This window comes from Anthonomus grandis, chromosome 5 (genome assembly GCF_022605725.1).
Source record: "Anthonomus grandis grandis chromosome 5, icAntGran1.3, whole genome shotgun sequence".
In the NCBI taxonomy this organism is placed as follows: domain Eukaryota; kingdom Metazoa; phylum Arthropoda; class Insecta; order Coleoptera; family Curculionidae; genus Anthonomus; species Anthonomus grandis.
Genome location: NC_065550.1, coordinates 36,779,648 through 36,806,392, shown reverse-complemented (window position 1 = coordinate 36,806,392; position 26,745 = coordinate 36,779,648).

Genomic DNA, 26,745 nt, shown 5'->3' with positions numbered 1-26,745 from the left:
AACTGCACTACAATGAAACCTTTAAGAAATGTTAACTACTATTTTTATTGCAGGATTTTAAACAAAAATTTGATCTTACCAATTTTTGTTATTTGGAAAGTTGAAGCTGCACTAAGAGAAGCCTAATTTAAATTTAATAGGCTCTAGCTCAATTTGCTTCGAAGATATGATTTTGTTCTAGTTTTGAAATTTCTAACTAGTTTTCCATTAGAAATCTGAACATTTTGTGCCTTTTTAGTTTAACTTTTTTCAGCTTCTAAGACTGACTTTGCTCATTTTTAAATTTTTTTAAAAAATAAGCTGAAATACTTCTCCATTAAATTTCAATTTTTTTTAAAGAAAGTATTTTTAGGCTTTAAGAAAATTACTAAAATAGGTACCAAATAATTTTATTAGAAGAACTTATATTCCAATTTTAAAGTCTCCTACTTGCTTAGTTCCAGAGATATGACCGTTTTGTCTTCAAGATTTTCAAAATGTCCATGGTTAATTTATTCTATTTTAGTTTGTTTTGGAAAAAACCCATGAAAAACGTGTCAAAAGGTTTTACTAGAGAAGTCTGTATTCCAATTTTTAGGTCTCTACTTTTTAATTTCAATTTTTTTAAATATTTTTAAACTTCCAAGACTGATTTTTTTAATTTTTTGGATCATGTAAACCATTACTCTGAGAACACAGTATAATTATACTTTTATTTAGGTACAAATTTACGTATTTATTTATTTAGGTTACTTGAAACTGTAGAGATTTAATAACCTTAAAATCTTGTAAGCTACTCATTGAGAATAAAGTTGTGTATGTTTCTTAAAACCATATTGATTTCTAAAAAAAAAAAATATTTTAATTATAAAAAACCTGTAGAAATTGGACGTATTGAACCACATTTGGTAGATTACAAGAATATCTCAATTTCTTGAACAAAATTCCAGGAATACTTAATAAACTCACTAACTAAACCAAAATTCCAAATTAATCGACCCTTAACAAGTGCGACACCTCAAAAACGCCAAAACCGTCGCGTCGGGGGGGGGGGGGGGGGGGGAGATTGTTGTAGTTGCATAACCGGTCCATAATTTATTTACACCCTATTAACTTGACTCGCAGATATCATAATGAAGTGCTAAATGTTTAATAGAATTTATGATACGCTTGGCTCCCTCGGCGAGTTTCGCCTCACTCACTCACTAACCGAAATTTTCTTCCATCGAAATTGGATTAAACGATAAATAGGCCGGGGTCTTTCTTATTATTTTTATCCCCCTTTAAGTTTCACGGAGTCTTATTAAAGTGGAAACTAAGAAAAAGGCAATATCACCTACTAAAAGTTTAACGGTGTAATAAATTGTTCCGGGAAATAGGATGACCACACGGGTATTGATTGGATTTAAATGGCGAAAACGAGTTTTCAGATTAGAACGACGGATGGTAAATTGAAAATGCCGAAAACGATCTCTACAACAAGGTTTCTCGGGTAACGTGGGAATTACGTTGTTCGTGTGCGAAAATATTGTTTTCTTGTTGAATTTATCGGATTACTTTTAAAGTTTTAGTATTCAAAAGCATCATATTTGTCTACTTGTTTATTTTATAACTACATGTGTGATAAATTAAGAGTTTTTTAAGATGTACGTAATTGTGGTACTAGAAATCGCACTAGATTTTATATTGACATACAAATCAGTAGTTCAACTCTGTTCTATATAGAGGGTTAATAGAATTCAATAAATTACCGGCGATTTACCACAGTTCAAGAGGCGTTTGAGCAAATTTATTTTAGATAGGTTATAATTTTTGTTCATTTTATCTAATTTTAATTTATGGGTGTCTTATTTTATCTTTATATAATATGTCTTACGTTCATTTTTAATAAATTTTTAACTTTTTTTATTAGTATAGGTTTAGTCTTATATATTAGTGCAATTACCCTTACAAGCAATTGAAAACTTTTGGTTTTATTTTTATATTTAAGTGGCCTCATGCTAAATAAAAATTTTTTATTGGTAAATATTTAAATCTGCAGATGCATAATTTAACTGAAAATGATATACACGTTTTTAAAACATTTATATTTTTTTCTGAAAACCCCCAATGGCTCCTACAGACTTTAAAAAAAAATAGTTTAACTACATTTTCTTTTCAAATGAATACTTTACAAGATAACGAGGCTTAGATATGTATGAATGCATAATTTAAATGGATATGATTAACGCTTTTTAAAATTTTTTTTATAGACTCTTAAAGACCTAAAAAAAATATTATTACACGTTTTTGTTAGATGAATAGTTTACCAGTTATTGGGATTTAAATGTAAACGAAAACCGAGACCTTAAGGTTATGTGAGAAAAGTATAGATACAAGAACTATAGATTTTTTTATCACTTATAATTTTCTTAAAAAGCATTTTTTTCTCAGGCAGTTATTTTCTGCAAAAAAACCTTTTTTTATTTACATCTACCCTTGCCCCCCCACCCACCCCACACAACTTACCAGTAAGAAATTATTTTCAAAAATCATTGTTTTCCAAAATAATATGCATGAAAAATAGCTGGTTTTAATTAAATTTGATATAAATATACATATTATTAAATATTTAATACACAAAACGGTGCTATTAGATTGGATTTTATATACGAAAAACGGTAATTTTTTATAAATTTTCTTACTGGGAAAATTTTTGGGGTGGGTGAAGGGGTAAGGGTTGTGTCGATGAAAAACAATGTTTTTGCAGTAAATATATATTCAATATTTAATTAAATAACACTATTTATTTAAATTTGATATAATTATATATATAAATATTTAGTATAAAAACAGCTTAATTAGATTAGATAATATGGACGAAAAACAGTGATTTTTTGAATGCACAATGTAACTATGATAAACACTTTTTTTAAATTTTAGATATTTTTTTATTTTTTTCTTGAAAATTTCATAAACTCTAAAAAAATATAATTTCATTTTTTTGTTGAATGAAGAGTTTACCAGATATTTGGATTTAAATGTGTATTAATGCATAATTTAATTGAATGTAATTCTAACTTTGTTAAAATTTTATATATTTTTTTTGAAAATATGAACAGCTCCAAAAGACCTGAAAAAATAGGTACTATATTACGTTTTTTTCAAAAAAATACTCTTCAACATTCTAGGCCTTTAATGGTTAAAATTTTGTTGAAACAATTTAAAAAAATTATAAATTAAAAAAGGAACATATTGCTCATATCTCTAAAACCATGCAAGGTAGAGATTTAAAAATTTGAATATAGGTTCTTCTAATAAAATTATTTTTTCCATAAAAAGAAATAAAAAAAATCAGTTTTTTAATATAAAAAAAATAAAAATAAATTAAATAGGCTCGAAATTCTTATATCCCTAAAATCATTATTATGAAAATTTGATTATAAAGCAAGTTATAAAAATTAAATTGTAGATATTCTTTTAATAAAATTATTTAACATCTATTTCTGTGTTTTATTTAATAATTTTTAAGACTGAAACAAAAATTAATCCTATAATATATAAACATTTTCTTAAATGTTTTTTTTTAAATGGCTTAACTTTAACATAAGGGGTTACGAAACATTTTGTAGGGAATTTTAAATAACCGAATGCTTAATAAATAAGTGAAGGGAGACTGCAGGATTTTCATTTTACCTTAACCTACAACTCCACTGCAGGTATGGACTATTTCTTCACTAAAAATGATGGTATTTTAATTTCTATAAAACCAGAGCTGGAGCCGATATTTTCTAAGGTAAAATTGCCAAAATCTTAAGTCATGTTGGGGATATACCTAATATAAATCCGAGGATATAAATAATTTTTTTTTATAATACACCCCTGCCCCCCCACCCACCCCACACAGCCCACCAGCAAGAAATTCCTCTGCAAAATCGCTGTTTTATATTAACTTAATATTAATAGAATTCAATAAATTACCGGCGATTTACCACAGTTCAAGAGGCGTTTGAGCAAATTTATTTTAGATAGGTTATAATTTTTGTTCATTTTCTTTGTACATTTTTAATAAATTTTTAACTTTTTTTATTAGTAGGTTTAGTCTTATATATTAGTGCAATTACCCTTACAAGCAATTGAAAACTTTTGGTTTTATTTTTATATTTAAGTGGCCTCATGCTAAATAATAGTTTTTTATTGGTAAATATTTAAATCTGCAGATGCATAATTTAACTGAAAATGATATACACGTTTTTAAAACATTTATATTTTTTTCTGAAAACCCCCAATGGCTCCTACAGACTTTAAAAAAAAAAATAGTTTAACTACATTTTCTTTTCAAATGAATACTTTACAAGATAACGAGGCTTAGATATGTATGAATGCATAATTTAAATGGATATGATTAACGCTTTTTAAATTTTTTTTTTATAGACTCTTAAAGACCTAAAAAAAATATTATTACACGTTTTTGTTAGATGAATAGTTTACCAGTTATTGGGATTTAAATGTAAACGAAAACCGAGACCTTAAGGTTATGTGAGAAAAGTATAGATACAAGAACTATAGATTTTTTTATCACTTATAATTTTCTTAAAAAGCATTTTTTTCTCAGGCAGTTATTATCTGCAAAAAAACCTTTTTTTATTTACATCACCCTTGCCCCCCCCACCCACCCCACACAACTTACCAGTAAGAAATTATTTTCAAAAATCATTGTTTTCCAAAATAATATGCATGAAAAATAGCTGGTTTTAATTAAATTTGATATAAATATACATATTATTAAATATTTAATACACAAAACGGTGCTATTAGATTGGATTTTATATACGAAAAACGGTAATTTTTTATAAATTTTCTTACTGGGAAAATTTTTGGGGTGGGTGAAGGGGTAAGGGTTGTGTCGATGAAAAACAATGTTTTTGCAGTAAATATATATTCAATATTTAATTAAATAACACTATTTATTTAAATTTGATATAATTATATATATAAATATTTAGTATAAAAACAGCTTAATTAGATTAGATAATATGGACGAAAAACAGTGATTTTTTGAATGCACAATGTAACTATGATAAACACTTTTTTTAAATTTTAGATATTTTTTTATTATTTTCTTGAAAATTTCATAAACTCTAAAAAAATATAATTTCATTTTTTTGTTGAATGAAGAGTTTACCGGATATTTGGATTTAAATGTGTATTAATGCATAATTTAATTAAATGTAATTCTAACTTTGTTAAAATTTTATATATTTTTTTTGAAAATATGAACAGCTCCAAAAGACCTGAAAAAATAGGTACTATATTACGTTTTTTTCAAAAAAATACTCTTCAAAATTCTAGGCCTTTAATGGTTAAAATCTTGTTGAAAAAATTTAAAAAAATTATAAATTAAAAAAGGAACATATTGCTTATATCTCTAAAACCATGCAAGGTAGAGATTTAAAAATTTGAATATAGGTTCTTCTAATAAAATTATTTTTTCCAAAAAAAAAAAATAAAAAAAATCAGTTTTTTAATATAAAAAAAATAAAAATAAATTAAATAGGCTCGAAATTCTTATATCCCTAAAATCGTTATTATGAAAATTTGATTATAAAGCAAGTTATAAAAATTGAATTGTAGATATTCTTTTAATAAAATTATTTAACATCTATTTCTGTGTTTTATTTAATAATTTTTAAGACTGAAACAAAAATTAATCCTATAATATATAAACATTTTCTTAAATTTTTTTTTTTTTTTTGGCTTAACTTCAACATAAGGGGTTACGAAACATTTTGTAGGGAATTTTAAATAACTGAATGCTTAATAAATAAGTGAAGGGCGACTGCAGGATTTTCATTTTACCTTAACCTACAACTCCACTGCAGGTATGGACTATTTCTTCACTAAAAATGATGATATTTTAATTTCTATAAAACCAGAGCTGGAGCCGATATTTTCTAAGGTAAAATTGCCAAAATCTTAAGTCATGTTGGGGATATACCTAATATAAATCCGAGGATATAAATAATTTTTTTTTTATAATACACCCTTGCCCTCCCACCCACCCCACACAGCCCACCAGCAAGAAATTCCTCTGCAAAATCGCTGTTTTTCAAAATAGTACGCATGGACAAGAGCTAAATTTACTCATAATATACAACTTCATTACACGTTTTTGTATTAAATATTTATATAAAATTTATATAAAGTTATATTAAATTTAAATAAAGAAACAGTACTACTAGAATGGATATCTTGGACAAAAAATTTCATAAAAATGTCTACATTATTGTTTAAGTTATTATTAAAAAATTGATTTTTTTTTGAAAACCTTAACACCCTGTATCGCCAAAGTTAAGACGTTTAGGACATATGTTTGGAACTATTTTGGTTGGAAACTTTTTTTCTTAAAATGGGTCCAGGAATCACCCCCTTAAATATTAGCACGTCTTTAAGGAACACCCTGTATATGTATTTATTAAAACTAATCATAATACATTTAAAAATATTAAAACTAATTACAGTTATAAAAATGTATCGCGTTAAAAACTGACAGATTAATTATTTTCGTTTTATTCTTCTTTTTCTTTATTTTAAGCTGCTTTTAATTTAATTTAAAGCTTCATTTAGAAGTTCTACATGTATATAGTCTAAATTGGGTTCCATAAGAGTATTACCTTATATCAGAATGTGTGTTTTAAGTGTCATTTTTAAAGTAGTATCCGGGGTTTTCATTCTTTGAAAGAAATATTATTTGTTTATATCTATAAAATTTCGAGAATGTCCAAATATCCAAATGTGTTAGGAAATCTGAGGGAAAAGAAGCATGAACTTTTGGGCTTATATACACGTAATAACGTTATCGTAATGTATCATGTTTTTTAAACCGCCTTAATATTAAATTTTAAAAATATATCTGCCTTAAATCCATAACTTTACATTCTTTTGTAAACACTATTCTTAAAATACTCGGTCAACTTTTACTTTGGTTTTTTGTCGTTTTATTTTTTTGAACGTACCTTTTTTTTGCAAAATAAAGATATTATTTATTTATAAAATAGTTTAAACAAATAGGTGAATTTCCGAGTCCACCTCTGGCTCAGAGAAAAATAATCCAAGAGCCAAGAAGAAATCCGGCCCACCTCCTTGCATTGGCTGTGACACGGCCAATACTCCGATATCCGCGACTCCCGTGCTCCACCTGCCCCCCATGCCGCCCCACTGCTGCCGCCCCCCTTTCCCCCCTTCCTGCCCCTCTGCCCGCCCTCACAGTTTTCTTTTTGTTTTTACGCCGACGCCGCCATCTTAACCTACGCGAGTGAATTAAACATAGTGCGGGAAACACGTTAGGATCACGTTTTTATTACTGACTTTACTGGATGGGATGTATGTATGTATGTATACGTAAAAGTCGGATCTAAATTAGACTGCGAGATGTAAATTGGGAAAATGCATGCATTTTTTGTTTAGACCCCGTAGGAGGTTTTTTAATAGTGTTGCTCCTTAATGATGAAAATCTATGAGTTTGAGTCTCTTTTTGGTAAGAATAAAATTCAGAAAAGCAATGATTGCACTAAGTGTGGAATGTGGAATCTGTGCAAGAAAACGATCTTTACTGGCAAAAATTTCAGATTTTAAAGACTACGTTCTTGATTTTAATGTAGATATTTTAGCAGTAACTGAAACCTGGTTACACTCAGGAATTAATAGTACTGATATTAATATTACTAATTATAATATTGTGAGGTGAGATGCCTCGAGATTGGAAAGTATGCCAGAAAATGACCATAAGTTTCGGCAACGTTGGTTCTCGGATAGTTGGATAAAGATGCCGTAGAAATTGTGAGAGTGGGTCCTAAACAATTCGTCTATAAAGTGATTTTTTTTTTACGTAGTGGCATGATTTCATCTTATGCATCTCGAAAATACCGGGTTATTATAGGATCTGAGTAGGTTTATAGGAAAACGAGCACTTTGGCTTTTTTTGGCCTTAAAACTGGCCTAAAATATTCGAGAAGTGTAAATGGTATCACCTTGTGAATAGTCTCATTCGATTCAGATAATAATAATAATAATAATAATAATAATAAAAATAATAATAAGTCGTTTATTAGTCACCAAGAAATTACAGCATTTACGCACAAAGAAAAAAAACTAATAGGTAGGTGTATTAACTTTTACAAAATTTCAAATATTACAAAATTCCACCAAATATTGAGTATTTCATCATTTACCAATAACAAAAAAAAAATCGAAGAATTTGTAACAAAATAAAAAAGCTAATAATGCAAGGTGACCAACAGGCCATAAAATGCAGATTTACAGAGATATCCCTTACACAAAAGGCTCCCTAAATTCTGTTGAGTCCAAAAAAAAAATAAAAAAACAATTATTTAAAAATTTTATAATAAATATTCTAGTGAAATAGAAAGAACATACCTAATGGGAGCATGGGAAGAGGATCAGGATATTAAAGAAAATATGAGGGGAAGGGAAGATGAGGAAAATTATATAACGATTTATGGCCTTTCAGGAACAAAATCATGAACAATATTAGACACAAAAACGTTAGAAAAAAAATCACTCATACACATAATTAATCAAGGAGAAGCCGTTTAATGTTAACTTTAAAAGTTTTTTCTGTCAATGTAAAATCATTTATTTTAAACCTATTTATATAGTGTGCAATCAAGTATGAAAATTACTTTTTAAATAATTCCTTATTGTGCGCCGGAATAGTAAGCAAATTCTTTCTTCTAATATTTAGGTTATGTACATCCGTTCGGAATCTAATCTTTCTAAGCAAATATGATGGAGACTTCCACTTAAGTAATTTATAAAAAAAAACAAATAAGATGTAATACTCGTCGATTAAACATATTTAACCAGCCCGCATCCTTTAGCTTATGAAAAATATGCTCCCCTCTCCTTACGCCAAATACAAGTCTTAGGCACGAATTCTGATGGATGAGGATACGTAAGTTCCGTTGAAATTATAAAGAAAATATAAATAGTTTTCTCGTAAATGAGTCTCAAAGTTTGAAAAATTTCATTGTATAGGTTTTTTTTATTTTTTCGAAATTGTACTCATTGTTATCAGTGGCATGCTCTCATCACATAGATCATAAAAACACTGTGTTATGACGATAAATAATGGACTTTTGACCTCTTTTTTGACATGAACCTCATTTTTGAATGCTTGAAAATGACCATTTAAAATCTGATTTCTCGGCAGTTGAAATTTTTTGTCATTAGTCGAATTATTTATTAGATCAAGGCAATTTTCAACTGCTTAGAAGAAAATCAATTATTTAACTATTTAGATGATTTTAAAAAAAATGAAGTAAGGGGTAAACTGCTTTATAAAAGGACAATTAAATATTACGTCTAGGCAACGATAGTGCAAAAATCACTGGAAATAAAAAGGACCTTAACTACTTGATAAGCGGAAAAAAAGGTTTTCACTGGCCGAAATATCTTCTGACCAGATTTCTTTAAAGCGTACAAGTATTTGAACAAAACATAAAAAAATTATAATTTCTTACTACGTCTAGGCAGTCAAGAGTATGTTCCCATAATCGTGTAGGCAAACGAGGCGAGAGGGTGGTGTCGCTTTTTACGTAAAATCAAATATTACATTTAAGTTTTATGTACAATAATGCTTGATTTTGTTGAATATATTTAGATAAAAGTTACTTCAGGCAATAATCGAGTCATAATAGGAAATATCTACAAGCCACCAAATAGTAAAATAAAAATTTTTTTTTCACACGACGGACGGTATCTTGAAAATATATAAATTTTCTAAACTCCACCAATTCCACTAAACGTTTAGAATCACTTATGGATACTTTTAATCTTGCTCAAATAATGAACGAACCTTATTTTCATAAATTTTGAGCATATTGAAGACGCTGGGGTCTAAAACGTGTCCCTGTCTGACCAGTATATTTAAAAATTAAATTTCAAGTGGAACAACAACGACCAGTATGTTTCTCTTTTCGTTCTTTTAATAACATAAATCCTAACAACTTTCAAAACGATCTTGAATCATTACCTTGGCATAATATTTACACTATGAATGATATAGACGACAAAGTAAAGTTTGTTTACACTAAGGTCAGGTGGGGTAACAGTGTACGCGGAGTAAATGTGTACACAAATTATAATATAATAACTTTCGCCAAAACACCTGCGACATCTATGAAAAAAGTATTCAATCATATACCCCCACTAATCTAAAACATTAAATTGTCATAGATGTCATGTATTTTAACGTACCGTGCTTTTTAAATTCGGAAGGCAATTTTTGCAACGTTAAATAATTTGAGTGCTATAGATTAATCCACTATAATCCGACGATCACAGTACCATTTTCTATATAAGTATCAGTTTTGACAGAGATTAGAGGTATGTATTATTGTATATCTATTCATATTTTTAGTTTTTTTTTACTACTAACCTAAATATTTTGTTTACTAAACAGTTGCCCCATGAAAAAAACGTATTGGGGCAATTGTGTAGTGATTAAGGCGGGCAAGTGTGTAGCATACTACACACTTACCCCTTTCCTTAATTATCCATTAAAATACCCCAATCAGTGGAGTTTGCTAGAAGGAAATGCTTAGATCCATTCGTAATTAATGGCTACTTTGATATTTTAAAAACACAGTTGGATTCCCTAAATTTGCACGACAAACCACGGCAAATATGGAATCTTGATGAAACCATTTTTTGTCTAGATCCAAGCAAGACAAAAATAGTAGGCAAAAGAGCTCCATCTTCTAGAACAACTGCAGGACTGCCTGCAAAATATTACGGTCTTAATGGCTGTTAGTACGGATGGGTTTAAGGTGCCAGCGTTAATAGTTTTCAAGGTAAAAAATATGTGGCAGGAATAGGATGCTCCATGAATGGTTGTATGCCACAACAGCAAACGGATGGATGGAATCCGATATATTTCTACAATATTTTAAAAAAAGTTTGTTAGAATCCTTTGGCTCAGAAAGACCAGTCTTGTTGATATATGACGGTCACGCGTCCCACGTGGATGAAAGATTAATTAGAACAGCCAGGAAGAATTGGGTGATCATTCTTAAATTACCACCCCATTCATATCATATTCTACAACCGCTTGACCTCAGTGCTTTTAAGTCTTTAAAAGTTAGATGGGAGTATGAGTTGATCAACTGGCAGAAGCATAATGAGGGAAGACAAATTCCAAAGAAAAAATTTAGCTCTTTAGTTTGTAAAATATGGAAACAAACAAACAAACCACGAAATTATATCTAATGGTTTTAAGAAAGGAGGTATTTTTCCATTTAATGCATGTGTTGTTGACAAGGAAAAGTATGATCCATTATTTTACTAGAGATGGGAGCAACATCAAGGGGTACGAAGATTTCCTGATGAGTCGATGCAACCAGGACCCTCAAATCTAGGTCAAAAGGACAATAGTGCTATTGCCAATAATTTGAGATAACATTTCCTAAATATTAACAGAGAAGATACAAATCATCCTCATTTGTCAAGCCCTAATTCAAAACCAGGTCCAAGTGGATACCAAGGGCTACCAGAAGTGTATTGTCTACAGTTCAACAGACTAACGCACCCGAAAAAGTAAAGAAAAGAAAAGTGTGTTCTGGAGCCGAAGTTATAACTTCTGAGGAAGTTATGCGTCGCTTGATCATAAAGGATGAAGAAATGTGGAAAATCTTAATGTATTTATTGCGGTCATTTTAAATTATCATCAGTAAATTTTTTAATGGAAAAATTACATTTTCAGAGTTCTTTAACTGCTTGGAAGAAAATAAATATTTCATTTATTCCAGGCAGTTGAGAACAAACTTAGTTCAATTGCCTGGAAGAAAATCGTGATTTATGATTTTATTCCAGGCAGAACGAGGAAAATCTTAGTGGGTTTATTGTAGTGATTCTTATTTACTATCAATTTTTGGAATTTTCTTTAACTGCCTGGAAGAATCCCATTATTTCATTTATTCCAGGCAGTTCAGAACCAACTGATTACAACTGCCTAGAAGGAAAATGTAATTACAGTTCAGGCCTACAAATTTAAAAAGTAGGTAAGAAAGAAATATGGAAAATCTCAATGTGTTTATTGCGGTCATTTTAAATTATCATCAGTTAATTTTTTTAATGGAAAAAATACATTTTCTGAGTTCTTTAACTGCTTGGAAGAAAATAAATATTTCATTTATTCCAGGCAGTTGAGAACAAACTTAGTTCAATTGCCTGGAAGAAAATTGTGATTTATGATTTTATTCCAGGCAGAACGAGGAAAATCTTAGTGGGTTTATCGTAGTGATTCTTAGTTTTAATCAATTTTTTGGATTTTCTTTAACTGCCTGGAAGAATCCCATTATTTAATTTATTCCAGGCGGTTCAGAACCAACTGGTTACAACTGCCTAGAAGAAAAATGTGATTCATCATTTTATTCCAGGCAGTTTTGGTTCAGAATTTAGAAAAATAATTGATAAACGAGGTAAGTCTTAATGGCCTTTAGATTTGAAACTTTATAGCTTGAAAAAAAATGTCACAAACAAGAGGAGAGATAAGGAAAATAACTCCTAATAATTGCCTGGGAAACAAGGCAATTTGTTATTATTTTGGATAAGGGCAGTCAATAAATTGACTGTTTTAGTAAAAGTTTATCAAGGACCCCTTCCAGGTACTCAAATTAGTCTTACTTAAGAAACGGCTTGCGGAAGGAAAGACATTGCGACACTTCGACTGTTTCAAAACAAAAATCAAAATCAAATAAAGGTCGGCGCAAAAAATTTAAACCAAATTCCATGAACGAAGAAGAAGACATAAGTGATGAAGAAATTATATTCCAAGAGAGTGATGATGATATAATAGAGGAAGAGATGAGAAACGCGGAAGCAGTTGATGCATGTATGGCGCAAATCAGTAAGCCTTCTACAAATATACAAGAAGACGACTGGATGCTAGTCTGCCTTTTAGGGAAAAAATCAAAAAAATATTTTGTCGGACAAGTGATCTCTCATAATAAAGAAAATGAAAAATTGGAAATAAAATTTACCAAAAAAGTGCTAACTTTAGACCCCTTGGCTTCTTCAACATTCACATGGAAAGATCCCGAAGAATGTGCTGTAGTTAGCAGAAGCGACATTATAAGGTCTCTTTCAAATCCCGTTTTAACTGGTCGGCGAGGTTTAATAAAATTTGATGTACATTTTTCTGCATATAATATTCAATAATTCATGTTTATAAACTTGTTTAAGTGATTTATATTTAGTTATAATAAATGCATAGAATATTCTGTTTTCATTTTGTGTCTATAAATAAAAAATATTCACCAAGTCTTAGTATTTTAAAACAATGGCAATATAGGTAAGTTTTACACATTTGCCCCATATTCTTCTTAAAGTAGGCATGTAGAGGATACCAGTCGCCTACATACTTGTCCCAAAATAGAGAGGAAGTGTGTAGTATAGACTTTGTTTTAAAAAGAAATTATAGTTTATTCTAAAAATAAAAAGTAGGCGTTAGAATTGCGGTAATATATTAAGCAAAGACGAAAGATTTTTTAAATAAAACGAGAAATTTGTGTTTAATTCTGCTTTATTTTTTATTAATAAATAAACCTAAACTTTCGCAACTTTACTAAACATTTACCCCACTTCACCTTATACTAAAATAACTTTTTAATAGGCACGCTCCCTTAAAGGAATATTAAACGAAATAGAAACTATAAATATGCCTGGATTACGGAAAATATCAGAAATCTTCAAAAATTAGGAGACAAAGCTTTAAAAAAACTTAAAACTTCAAAAAACTCAGATCACTACGCATATTACGAACAATTACGAAGTTTTACAACAGCAGCTCTTCGCAATAAAAAAAAGGCTTTTTAAATGGGCTAAACTTAAAAAACTTAATATTACGAAAAATAAGCAGAGATACATTCCAACGCATCTATCTAATGTTACTTTTTTTCATCGACATGCACTAATCCTGAACAACCAGACCAAAGTCTACTTGACTACTTGACATTATTTATATAATAATGTCAAAAATAATGCTTAAAATATTTTTAGTTTGAGGGTTGTGAAAGAGTTTATCCATAAAAAGCAAAGCATACGGATATGACGACCTTAATATTACAATGATTCAATTTTGTTGTCCATTTATGATTCCTTTTTTACTTCATATAATAAATGCATGTATAACTAAATCATATTTTCCAAATATGTGGAAGCATGCTTAAGTCCCACCATTGCCTAAAATATCGGAACCTAAGGAATTGAAAGATCTGCGCTCAATAAGCATTCTTCCAACACTTTCTAAAGTATTTAAAAAAAATTGTAGATATACAGGTTCGTGTAAGATTTTGCCATTAAAACAGTCGGACTTTCGAAAAGGATATAGCTATGCTACAGCTATAGCTGACGTAACTGATGATATCTTTCAAGCTTGGGATGAGGATAAAATGTAGTGCTCTTATTTTGCTATACAAAGGCTTTTGACCTCATAAATTATGAATTTTTTTTGTCTATCTTGCATTATATCGGCTTTTCAAATTGTGCAGTTAAGTTTTTTACTTCTTTTTTGAGTAATCGTCGTCAGCAAACAGTTTTAAAAAATTCCAAATCTAATACTATACCTCTATTTGTGGATGTCCCTCAAGGAACTTCTTTATACAATTTATACTTGGCGATTTAAAGACTTTTTAAAATTTTGTAGTTACCATTTGTACGTCGACGATACTCAGCTTTATTTTTACTTTAACGATAATAACATCTTCAAATTAAAATATTAATACCGATCTCCAACATCTAATTACAGTTTCCAAACAACATCATTTAAAAATAAACCCCAACAAAATCGTCAGTTACCTTATTTGGAGGACATAAAAGCCACAGATCTAGAATAAGCGAGGAACTCTAAATTAAAATAAATTACACCCCTATTATAATAACTAATACTTAGGTCTTATTATTGATTCTGATCTTCGATTTCATGAGCATATAACTGATAAACTAAAGAAAGCATATAGTGCACTTAAACTTATTTATAACCAAAGAAAGGTCTTAGGTCAAGACTTAAAAAAGCATCTTTGTGATTTTTGAGTGTTATCCAATTTTAACCATTGTGATATCGTGTTTGGACCATGCTTGGATCAAGTTGACTCTCGTAGAATTTAAAAAGTGCACAATGCATGCCTTTGTCTTATTTTTGGAATTCGTCGCCGAAATCATATATCTCATAAGCTTAAGGATATAGGATAGTTAAATATGTTCAATCGTCAAAAATTACATTTTGCTTCTCTTAATTACAAAGTTTTACAATTAAAACCACCTTCATATAATCCCGCCAATTCTGTTAACTCATTAAACATTTCGACATTTGTCTTATCCTGGGCTACCTTTAAAAAACAAATTAAACAATTAATATTCTCTCGCCAGTAAAAAAGAAAAAAAGAAAAATAAATATATATAAATACATTTTTTTTCATTCGTAATATATACAGTGACCGCTTAAAGTTCCGCATAAATTCGATAAAAATTAGAGACATGATTTTTTGAGAAAACGCTCGAACTCGTCGATTTTTATTTCAAGTCGCGCATTATTTCACATAAATTTTTGTATACAGGGTGGAACAAAAAAAAAAAAAAGACGTCATCAGTTTGTTTTTTAAATGGAATGCTATATTTTTTATTGCATTTATGAAATATAGACGAAATTCCAAGCAAGTTTCGTATAACACACCTTATCTCAAAACTCAACTGTTTCAGAAATATTTACATTTAACCAACAAGAAAGCAAGTAAGTACGTCTATTTAGAAATTTTTTTAAGTTTTCACTTTAAAGCGTCATTCTTATATTTTCTTATATATTTTGTTAATATGTATTTACTTGGACCTAAATAGTTTCTGGCATCGCCTGAAGGCTGCATTAACATGGCCCTTTTATTTTTCATGTTTATTATTTTTATTATTATTAAAATAAAATTATTAAAAAAGAAATACTAGTTTTCCCTATAATCCGCCCCTGTATCCAACCCATTTCCACGTCTACTTTATATCTCGCAGACGACATCGTAGGCAAGCGCGGCGTTTCGGCCAATGTAAACTTGCCCTCTCGTCGTTTCCGTTTCTTTTTCTCGGTTTGTTTCTTCGGGGTTTTTTCAAAAAAAAACAACAACAAAAAAAAACAAAACAGAAAAGTCCCGGAATAGGAGGAGCAGGCAGGAGGATCTGCAGGTGAAACCCGGGCATAAAAATGTTATTCCCTAAGCGAACGATACTGATCTTTTTCGAATATATATATATACGACGACGACGAGACGTGAATTCGGATGTGAGTAATGAAAATTCAATTTTTCTTGCTGTCTAGCACTAATAGGAAATTGAGAGAACAACACTATTTGTCATAGGGTTTAAGGAAATTTGACATAAGTGAGTTTTTCGGGCATAGGTTATCCGATGTTAGTAAGGCAGCATGATTTTTTGTAAGTTATCTCAGACTGTAGTTACGTTTACAACGCGCGGATCTATTAGGTTCATGGGTCAAATGATGAGACTATTTTATTTAGTACATGTGTATAAGGATTGATTTTGAGGGTTAAATTAGTCCAGGATTATCTCTACGATGAAAATGTCAGTTGAAGTGAGTTTAGACGAAGAATTATAAGACATAATTTTATTTTAATTTAAAAGTGTTATTGTTGTTAAAAGATAATAAAAATAAACTATTAATTTCTTTTTTAAGGCTTATGCTTGTCCTCTGTATTTTCTTCTTTATTTTTGTGTACAAAAATAAAAACCTCGTAAGTTAACATCCAATAAAACGTGAAACATGTCATTTTGGTACTTCAAAATAGGTCCTAGATGATTACACCGAAAAAACTAGTCCTTTCAAGTATTAAATATTTGGTACCCGCGTTGTAAACGTAGCTCGTAATAAAGATATGAAAAATATTTTAATATTCTATGCAGGGTGCCTAGAATATTAATGAGGTTCGTTTTTAATATAAAGAAGATCTCGAGAATCAATTTGAGGGTAAAAACATGACTCTGGCTTAAAGGTTTGGGTTAAAGTTGAAGTTGTTTTGGTTTGGTTGGGAAATTTTGTTGGCAAATTTTCACTATTTTTGAATTTTTTTTGTACAAAATAATAGAAAATTCTTAAGAAGGTTTTAGTCCCGGAACCAGCATTTCTTTTTCAATAATTTTATATAAAATCATTTCTTGCACCTAAAAACTTTTTGAGTTAAAGACAATTTTAACAGCAAAGGTCAATGAACCAACCATCCAATTAAGCTTTAAAATTTATAATGCATTTTTTTAAATTGCATTATTGACAGGTCTTATTGAAATTTGTATGATTTTCATTTTCAAAGTTAACAAGCATCTGAACAGTGTTAAATACAATACACCACAAAATAAAAACTTCTAATTCAATATCTCTTATACAGTATTTCTTGATATCAATTACTTACCGATTGTGGCACACTTGTGGGTCCAATTCCAAGCTCCTTGACCAATTATTCAGCCAATTCCAATTTTTGATCGTAATCCAACAGTTTCAACTAAATCCTCAGATCTGAGACACAACAAGGCTTATGTCCGAATTTCCTAAAGTATTCTATAAAGAGTTCAATTATATCTCCAAAAATCTCTTCTCAGTTTTCATATTTTTCTCCCTTAACCTTAAACAAAGTTCGAACGTGGCAAAATAGGTCCCTCTTAGTGAAAAACTTTTAAAGATAATTGATTAGTACATTTTTTTATATTGCAAAAGTAATTTTATCATACTGTTTCTAGCACCAACTTCAAGCACAGAACAAATAAGTTCATGACATCAGCTGAATTGTCTGGGGTATCAGATTCCTCCACTGGTAAAGAATTATCTTCATTCTCTGAGTGATGTTACTCAATTCAATTGCCGAATGAATATAACCTTTCCATACATTTCAAAAATTAAAAGTTTCATTTAGTATAGCTTTACAAAGTACATTGATCTGATGCAACTTTTTAAAGTAATCTAGTTTTAAGTGGGACAGGTTAGAACATTGAAGCTTCTCTTCTAAGGGGCCTAATCTTAAAATCAATATTTTTTTTTAATTAGGTCATAAAGAGCGCTAAAATAAACATTTTGATTTTTTTTGAAATTTTAAAAAATGTGTTTGACTTCTTTAGACTTGGCAAATTTTAATGTTTTATTTAAGATATGCATTGTGCAGTTTTGCTTAAATACGGTACACTTTAAAGATTCACCCTTTTCGAAATATTTTTAATACATTCAAAATGGCTGACATTTAAATTGCTTTATTACACGAATAAATGATGAAATACAACAGATAAAATACAAAATTATGACACTAAATGTTGAGAGAGACGAGATGACCTCTATTTGTCCAACATTTTGAAATTCTTTTACTGAAAAACGGGAAAATCTTAAAAAATAATTGCACATTTCGAAATGACTTAGCAGCAGATTAAGAATATATAAATGAGTATTCAACTTTTTTTCCTTTTTATATATGACCTTTTGGTTTCCTTAATAGTATTTGGATCATCTGAAAATAGTGTTTTTCTCTTAGAATTCATCTAAATATACAAGAAACATATCACTTTATTCCCATGTTCCTATAATTTTTAAAATGAGACAAGGATATATAAATGAAAATCCAACTTTTCCTCCTTTTTATATATCACCCTTTGGTTTCCTTAATAGTGTTTCGATCCTCTGAAAATAGTGTTTTTCTCTTATAATTCATCTAATTATACACGAAAAATATCAGTTTATTCCCATTCTCCTCTAATTTGTAAATAGAGAGAAAGGTATATAAATGATTTTTTATCCTCTTTCCTCTTTTTTATATTTCCTCATTTGGATTTCTTAATAGTATTTGGATCATCTGAAAAAAGTGTTTTTCTTTTATGATTCATCCAATTATACAAGAAAAATATAATTTTATTACCATCCTTCTCTAATTTGCAAACTGAGACAAAGATATATAAGTGTTTTTTTTTCAACCTCGTTTCCTATTTTTCCGGACATTTGACGTTTCTTAAAGTCAATTTTATGCCAGCGATTTTTAACCGTTAATTTTGTTAATACACGAATAAATGATGAAATACAAAATTATGACATATGAATATATGAAAATACATAAAAGGAAAAACAGAAATTAGTCCAGGCAGTTGAATTAGTTAACAAAAACATAAGATTTTATTTGTTGTTATACATATTATTCCTTTAAATAATAAGGTTCTATCATTAAAGGAATAATATTTTATAAAATAATAAGGCTGAAAGTTAAAGACTGTGATGACCTAAGAAAATGAACTAAAATACGAATTGTTCCAATGAGTTGGACTCATTTTGTCAATAATTCAATTTTCAAGGTGCAACTGCCTGGAATAAAATACATAAAAGAATAACAGAGTAGTAGTCCAGGCAGTTGAATTAATTCACAGAATCTCTCGATAACTAAGTCAACTTGAACAAATCCTTTTAGACCCAAAATAAAGTTTCTGGATAAATATATTGCGGTTGGTTTAATACAAATATCTTAAATCAACAAACGTAATAACTTCGGGAGTTAGTTTAAATGTGGAAATAGTTAAATAACTGTCAAAATTGTAAATGGATGTACTTGGTAAAAACTCAAATATTTCCTAAAATTTCAACATTTTTCTCTAATGCTAATAAAGCAAATCACTTAAAAGTAGACGCTCTATTTGTCGATTTAAATAAAAATAAATTATTTTAATCAGTTGAAGTTATTTTTCTTGTAATATTTAAATTTTTGAGTTTTCTGCCTGTAAGAAGTCATATAAAAGAAAAACAGAAATTAGTCTAGGCAGTTGAAGTAGTTTACAGAAACAAGAGATCTTAAGTAATTTTTCTATAATTGATCTAACTTGAACAGATTTCTCTGGACCCAATAGAAAGCTTGGAAAAAAATCTTTTCTTAATGCATTCTAGTTGGATTGATCCAAATATTTTTTAGTCAAAAGCTGAATAATTATTTACATATTTATTGATAAATATGTAATATAAAAACAGTGCTATTAGATTGAATATTATGGACAAAAAACCGTGATTTTTTAAAAGAATTTCTTACTGGACAAATGTTTGGGTTGGGTGGGGGGGTAAGGGTTGTATTGATGAAAAACAATGTTTTTGCAGAAATTATATATTTAATTTAATAGCACTGTTTGTTTAAGTTAATTATAGTTTTATATATAATTATTTACTAATAAAACAGCGTTACTAGATTGGATAATATGGACAAACACAGTGATATTTCAGAAGAATTTGATCAAATATTTGAGGTGTAGTAATCGAGGTTAAAAACTAGATATGTAAATCCCGTGTCAATTTTTTTAAATGCTGAAATTTTCTCTCTTTTATAAACAGAATAGTATTTGATATACGTATATTCTACAGTTTAATATACCTTGACAACATACCGTTGATAAATAAACCAAAACTAGAAATTTACTAAAAAATCGTTAAATAAATATATGATATGTTGCCTGGGCATTTTCTTTTTTTTAAATGTTGCACTTGATGACTAAGTGTCATAATCTTACTCAATTTCTTTTTTTTTGAGACTCCTTAAGAAGCTTAAGTATAATACATGTAAATACAAGAAGTATATATAAGAATTATGAAATTTTTTTTTGATCTACAAGTAAGAATTTTAATATTATTGTTATGTCAGAGATACATACAATTAAGCAAAAGTGATATACAATGAAATAAATTCAGTTATTTAAATAGATAAAAAATTTACTATATATAGTTGGAAGATCTTTTATTCAAATTAGACCGGAATAACATATTGGAAAATTCAGATGTCGAGTCCAGTTTGTACCTATTTTGCAAAAAACTTCAACATTTGTCATTACATTAATAAGTAGGTGCTATTACTTTATTTATGTTTATTATAAATAATTGTAATTATTGTAAATGGAAGAGAAATTATTTAACATTAGTAGTCTTTAAATTATATAAGTCCTATGGTTAGAACCCTTGGTGTGACACTCATATTACGAGACAGTTTAACCACTGATTTTAAAACTCAGTTTTAATCTTCTCCCGAAAAATAATAAAGCAATTTTAGTTTATAAGTTATTATAGTTTATTTTTCTAGGAGAAACTTTCTTTCTTCCTTCTTTCTCAGGAAGAAGGAAGGGATTACAATATAGAAGTACACCAACAGAGAAAAACTGCAATAACTATAAAGAACCAAGAAATGATGTAGTGAGGTGAGGGCTTAATTTGGATCTCTTTGGAATTTATTATTGACAATAGCAAGAATTTTCAAAACCCGAACACACTAAAAATTCCGTACTTTAGTTTTGTTAGATCCAAATTTAAAGTCGATATTATTAAGCTTGAGTCAAACTTTTGCAATATTTAGCTTTCAAGAAGGATGGTGTTTATCCTGTCAGAAAACTGGACAATGATATTTACATAAAATTGATTCTACCGAGTTACTAAATCGAATTAGGTACATAATTCCCAGGTTAAATGCAAGATGTTCTTTAAGTTTTTATTGTCAACGTCCTAGAACTAATATGCTAATTAGAGCGCCAATAAATTATATCTGTTATTTGCTTAATACTTGTTGTATATATTGTGATATTTTCTTTAAAAGCAATAATTAGCAAAGTTAATTGATCTATTACTGTCTTTTATTGTTTACTTATTTTACTATTTTAGGTTAGTCTTATGATGTATTAAGTAATTTTGTTAAAATATTTTTTGTTTCTTTCCTCTTTGGTTTTTTTTATGAACTTTATTAATATTTATTTTAGGAAATTATTTAATAATAAGAGAATCCTGGAGAAGTTCCCCACAGCTTTTATGGATCCCAGAGGCAAGTCTGGAAGATGCTTAAAAATAGAAATAAACTTGTTTTTCAATTAAGAATGTAACCAATAAGAATTTTCCATTTAAAAATCTTAACGTTGGTGTTTTCCCCGTTAAAATTCCACCCCGCAAAAAAAAAAGAACAACAGCAAGAGCAAGTCGTTTTCCCATAATATAAGAAATTCCAATTAATAATCCAGAATGTAATCGGCGTGAGTGGCCCATATATTTGGCGGTGGCCGGTTCTCGGTTTCCCCGCTACTACGTAATATGTAGAAATGGAAATTGGCCAAATTAATATACGTTCTGCCGGGGAAACGTAATGGGCCCTACACGGTCCGAATGTCAATTCATCGTGAATTATAAACGGAAGCCGCAAAGTGTCTTTTATTACAAGATCGTCTGCGGGAAAAATTTCCGGAAAATTTAGGTAACAGTACTGTTGAACGTTGTTATAAGAGAGATTAAGTAAGTAGTGGAATACAGTGCATAAATTCAATGAAATGGACCGTTTCGGAAAAAAATTCCCGAGTAACAATTTGTAGTCACCTAAGTTGAGATCACTCTTATTTCCACTAGTTGCAACGTTGTTTTCAGTGCAAAATTTAGTAGTCGAAAAAATACTCGATTTCTTAGTTCTGCTCGGATTCCCTTATAACCCGGTATTTTCGTGATCTACTTGATGAGAACAATCCGCTGGTATAGATAGTTCGAATTCGAAAAAAAAAATTTTCCTGAAAAAAATCCAAACGGGGGGTATACCCGAAAAATGAAAAAACCCAAACTTTGAAGGTCGATATCTCGGCTTCTATGGGTGCACCCGTATTGCAACTGTTGTACAACTCTGCTGTTTTTACAACGTGTTTTTTTACTATAAATGGTAGCAATAGTAATTTACACTTAAAACAACGACGTGCAGACGTGTACAATTTTTCGAATTAAAAACCCAGTAACAACGTTACCTTATCGTTAGCGAATGGGTATTACATTGCCTAGTCGTCTGTGTTGATCATTTGTCGCTGTAGAGGGAACTTTGACACGTTACGAATTTTGGGAAGATGAAAAACAAATTTAGAGAGAATAATATTCAATTGAAGATAATATACTTAATCCAGATTTTTATAATTTTTTAATTTTTTGCTTGGAATTATTGGAATTTATTATTTTCGTTTTGATTTAAAAAATGAAGAGATATAAATAAAGACTTCTATAACTTACTACAGCCGCAAAAAAAAATTTGCAATAGAAGCAAAAATGCCTACAACTAGCTTAGGTGAAGTTGTTAGGGATAATGTAGAACTATAGAATTAATGGAAGTTTTTCTCAAACTTTTTCTCTAAATTGACTAAATAGAATCAAAAACCATGACCATGATTATCCAAAAATGTGTATGACTTAAAGTGGATTAAGTCGATTAGGGAAATCAGTTTTTGAGAAGGTTATGTCAATCTGTCAATCTCATTTTCCTAAAACTGAACAAATAGGTAAAACTGATAAACAATTTTTTAATTTTATTCCAGAGAGTTACAATTAATTGTTGAATAATTCTAAGCAATTGAAGATCATGCTCGACTTATTTTTAAGGAGGTGAGTTCACTTTTCAATAATTCCAGGCAATTGTAGACCATTTTCTAAATATTTCCAGATAATTAAAACCATTTTTTAAAATTCTTTTGAAACAGAATTACTGTCAAGTTATTAATAATTCCAGGCAATTGAAATTAATAATTCTTCCAATAATAATTCCAGGCAATTTAATGCTTTTTTTCAATAGGAAATTCACTTCAAATGCCTGGAATAGATAGCTCAAATATTTGTTATAGCTTAAGCTGATTTTGTATTACTTCTAGTCATAAAGCCTATAATTTGTACAAAAAAATTCAGTTGTCTGGTATACATTTTAAATCAATTGAAAATGATTTTTCTTTAATTTCAGGCACTCTTGAAGTCGATTTCGGATGATTCTTTCAATAGGAGGTTGACCTCAACTGCCTAAAATAACTTAAAAAATGACCCAATTTATTTTTTTAATATTAGATTTTCCTGATATATAATTTGAAAATTTTTTTTCGTTTGTTTTTGACCCTTGTGTACAAATTCTACTCCATGTTAATATCATTTCTACTCCAGTATCCCATCTTATGTTTTAATAATTCTAAACAGTTGAAATACATTTTCCAATAATTCCAGGCACTTGTAGACCATTTTCTAAATATTTCCAGATAATTAAAACCATTTTTAAAAACTTTTTTGAAACAGAATTACTGTCATGTTATAAATAATTCCAGGCAATTGAAATGAATCTTCCAGGCAGCTGAAGGGAATTTTTCAAAATTTTTTAGGCAATTTAAAACTTTTTTATGGTTGATTTTTAATGCTTTTTTTCAATAGGAAATTCACTTCAAATGCCTGGAATAGCTCAAATATTTGCTATAGTTTAAGCTGATTTTGTATTACTTCTAGTTATAAAGCCTATAATTTATACAAAAAAATTCAGTTGTCTGGTATACATTTTAAATCAATTGAAAATGATTTTTCTTTAATTTCAGGCACTCTTGAAGTCGATTTCGGATGATTCTTTCAATAGGAGGTTGACCTCAACTGCCTAAAATAACTTAAAAATGTCCCAATTTATTTTTTTAATATTAGATTTTCCTGATATATAATTTGAAAATTTTTTTTCGTTTGTTTTTGATCCTTGTGTACAAATTCTACTCCATGTTAATATCATTTCTACTCCAGTATCCCATCTTATGTTTTAATAATTCTAGACAGTTGAAATACATTTTCCAATAATTCCAGGCACTTGTAGACCATTTTCTAAATATTTCCAGATAATTAAAACCATTTTTAAAAACTTTTTTGAAACAGAATTACTGTCATGTTATAAATAATTCCAGGCAATTGAAATGAATCTTCCAGGCAGCTGAAGGGAATTTTTCAAAATTTTTTAGGCAATTTAAAACTTTTTTATGGTTGATTTTTAATGCTTTTTTTCAATAGGAAATTCACTTCAAATGCCTGGAATAGCTCAAATATTTGCTATAGTTTAAGCTGATTTTGTATTACTTCTAGTTATAAAGCCTATAATTTATACAAAAAAATTCAGTTGTCTGGTATACATTTTAAATCAATTGAAAATGATTTTTCTTTAATTTCAGGCACTCTTGAAGTCGATTTCGGATGATTCTTTCAATAGGAGGTTGACCTCAACTGCCTAAAATAACTTAAAAATGTCCCAATTTATTTTTTTAATATTAGATTTTCCTGATATATAATTTGAAAATTTTTTTTCGTTTGTTTTTGATCCTTGTGTACAAATTCTACTCCATGTTAATATCATTTCTACTCCAGTATCCCATCTTATGTTTTAATAATTCTAGACAGTTGAAATACATTTTCCAATAATTCCAGGCACTTGTAGACCATTTTCTAAATATTTCCAGATAATTAAAACCATTTTTAAAAACTTTTTTGAAACAGAATTACTGGATGTTATTAATAATTCCAGGCAATTGAAATTAATCTTCCAGGCAGCTGAAGGGAATTTTTCAAAAAATTTAGGCAATTTAAAACTTTTTTATGGTTGATTTTTAATGCTTTTTTTTCAATAAGAAATTCACTTTAAATGCCTGGAATAGCTCAAATATTTGTTATAGCTTAAGCTGAGAAAAAATGAAAACTCTAAGTCTCAGTCTCAAAATGTCCTTTTAATTAATGAGGTGACATGTTTTGCTAATAATGCATCATCAGACCTACAATAAACAGAAAAACACACACGTAACTACAATAAAACCTTACACTAAAACAAAATCAAATATTAAAAATTAGATAAAATTACCTTATAGCTAGATGACCTGCTAAGTACTGACAAATATAATTTAAATATTAAAATATTTTGTAATAAAAAACAATAACACGGCATAAAAATTCAACAAAAAAATATAAAAAGGGAAAAAACGTGACAGGTGTAGGATATAAGCTGATTTAGTATTACTTCTAGTCATAAAGCCTATAATTTGTACAAAGAAATTCAGTTGTCTGGTATACATTTTAAATTAATTGAAAATGATTTTTCTTTAATTTCAGGCACTCTTAAAGTCGATTTCGGATGATTCTTTCAATAGGAGGTTGACCTCAACTGCCTAAAATCACTTAAAAATGTTCCAATTTATGTTTTTAATATTACATTTTCCTGGAATATAATTTTTAATTTTTTTGACCCTTGTGTACAAATTCTACTCCATGTGAATATCATTTCTACTCCAGTATCCCATCTTATGTTTCAATAATTCTAGACAGTTGAAATACATTTTTTAATAATTCCAGGCAATTGTAGACCATTTTCTAAATATTTCCAGATGATTTAAACCATTTTTAAATTTTTTTTTAAAACAGAATTACTGTCAAGTTATTAATAATTCCAGGCAATTGAAATGAATCTTCCAGGCAGCTGAAGGGAATTTTTCAAAAAATTTAGGCAATTTAAAACTTTTTTATGGTTGATTTTTAATGCTTTTTTTTAATAGGAAATTCACTTCAAATGCCTGGAATAGCTCAAATATTTGTTATAGCTTAAGCTGATTTTGTATCCCTTCTAGTCATAAAGCCTATAATTTGTACAAAAAAATTCAGTTGTCTGGTATTCATTTACTGGTATTCTGGTATTTATTTTCAGGCACTTGTAGACCATTTTCTAAATATTTCCAGATAATTTAAACCATTTTTAAAATTTTTTTGAAACAGAATTACTGTCAAGTTATTAATAATTCCAGGCAATTGAAATGAATCTTCCAGGCAGTTGAAGGGAATTTTTCAAAATTTGTAGGCAATTTAAAACTTTTTTATGGTTGATTTTTAATGCTTTTTTTCAATGGGAAATTCACTTCAAATGCCTGGAATAGCTCAAATAT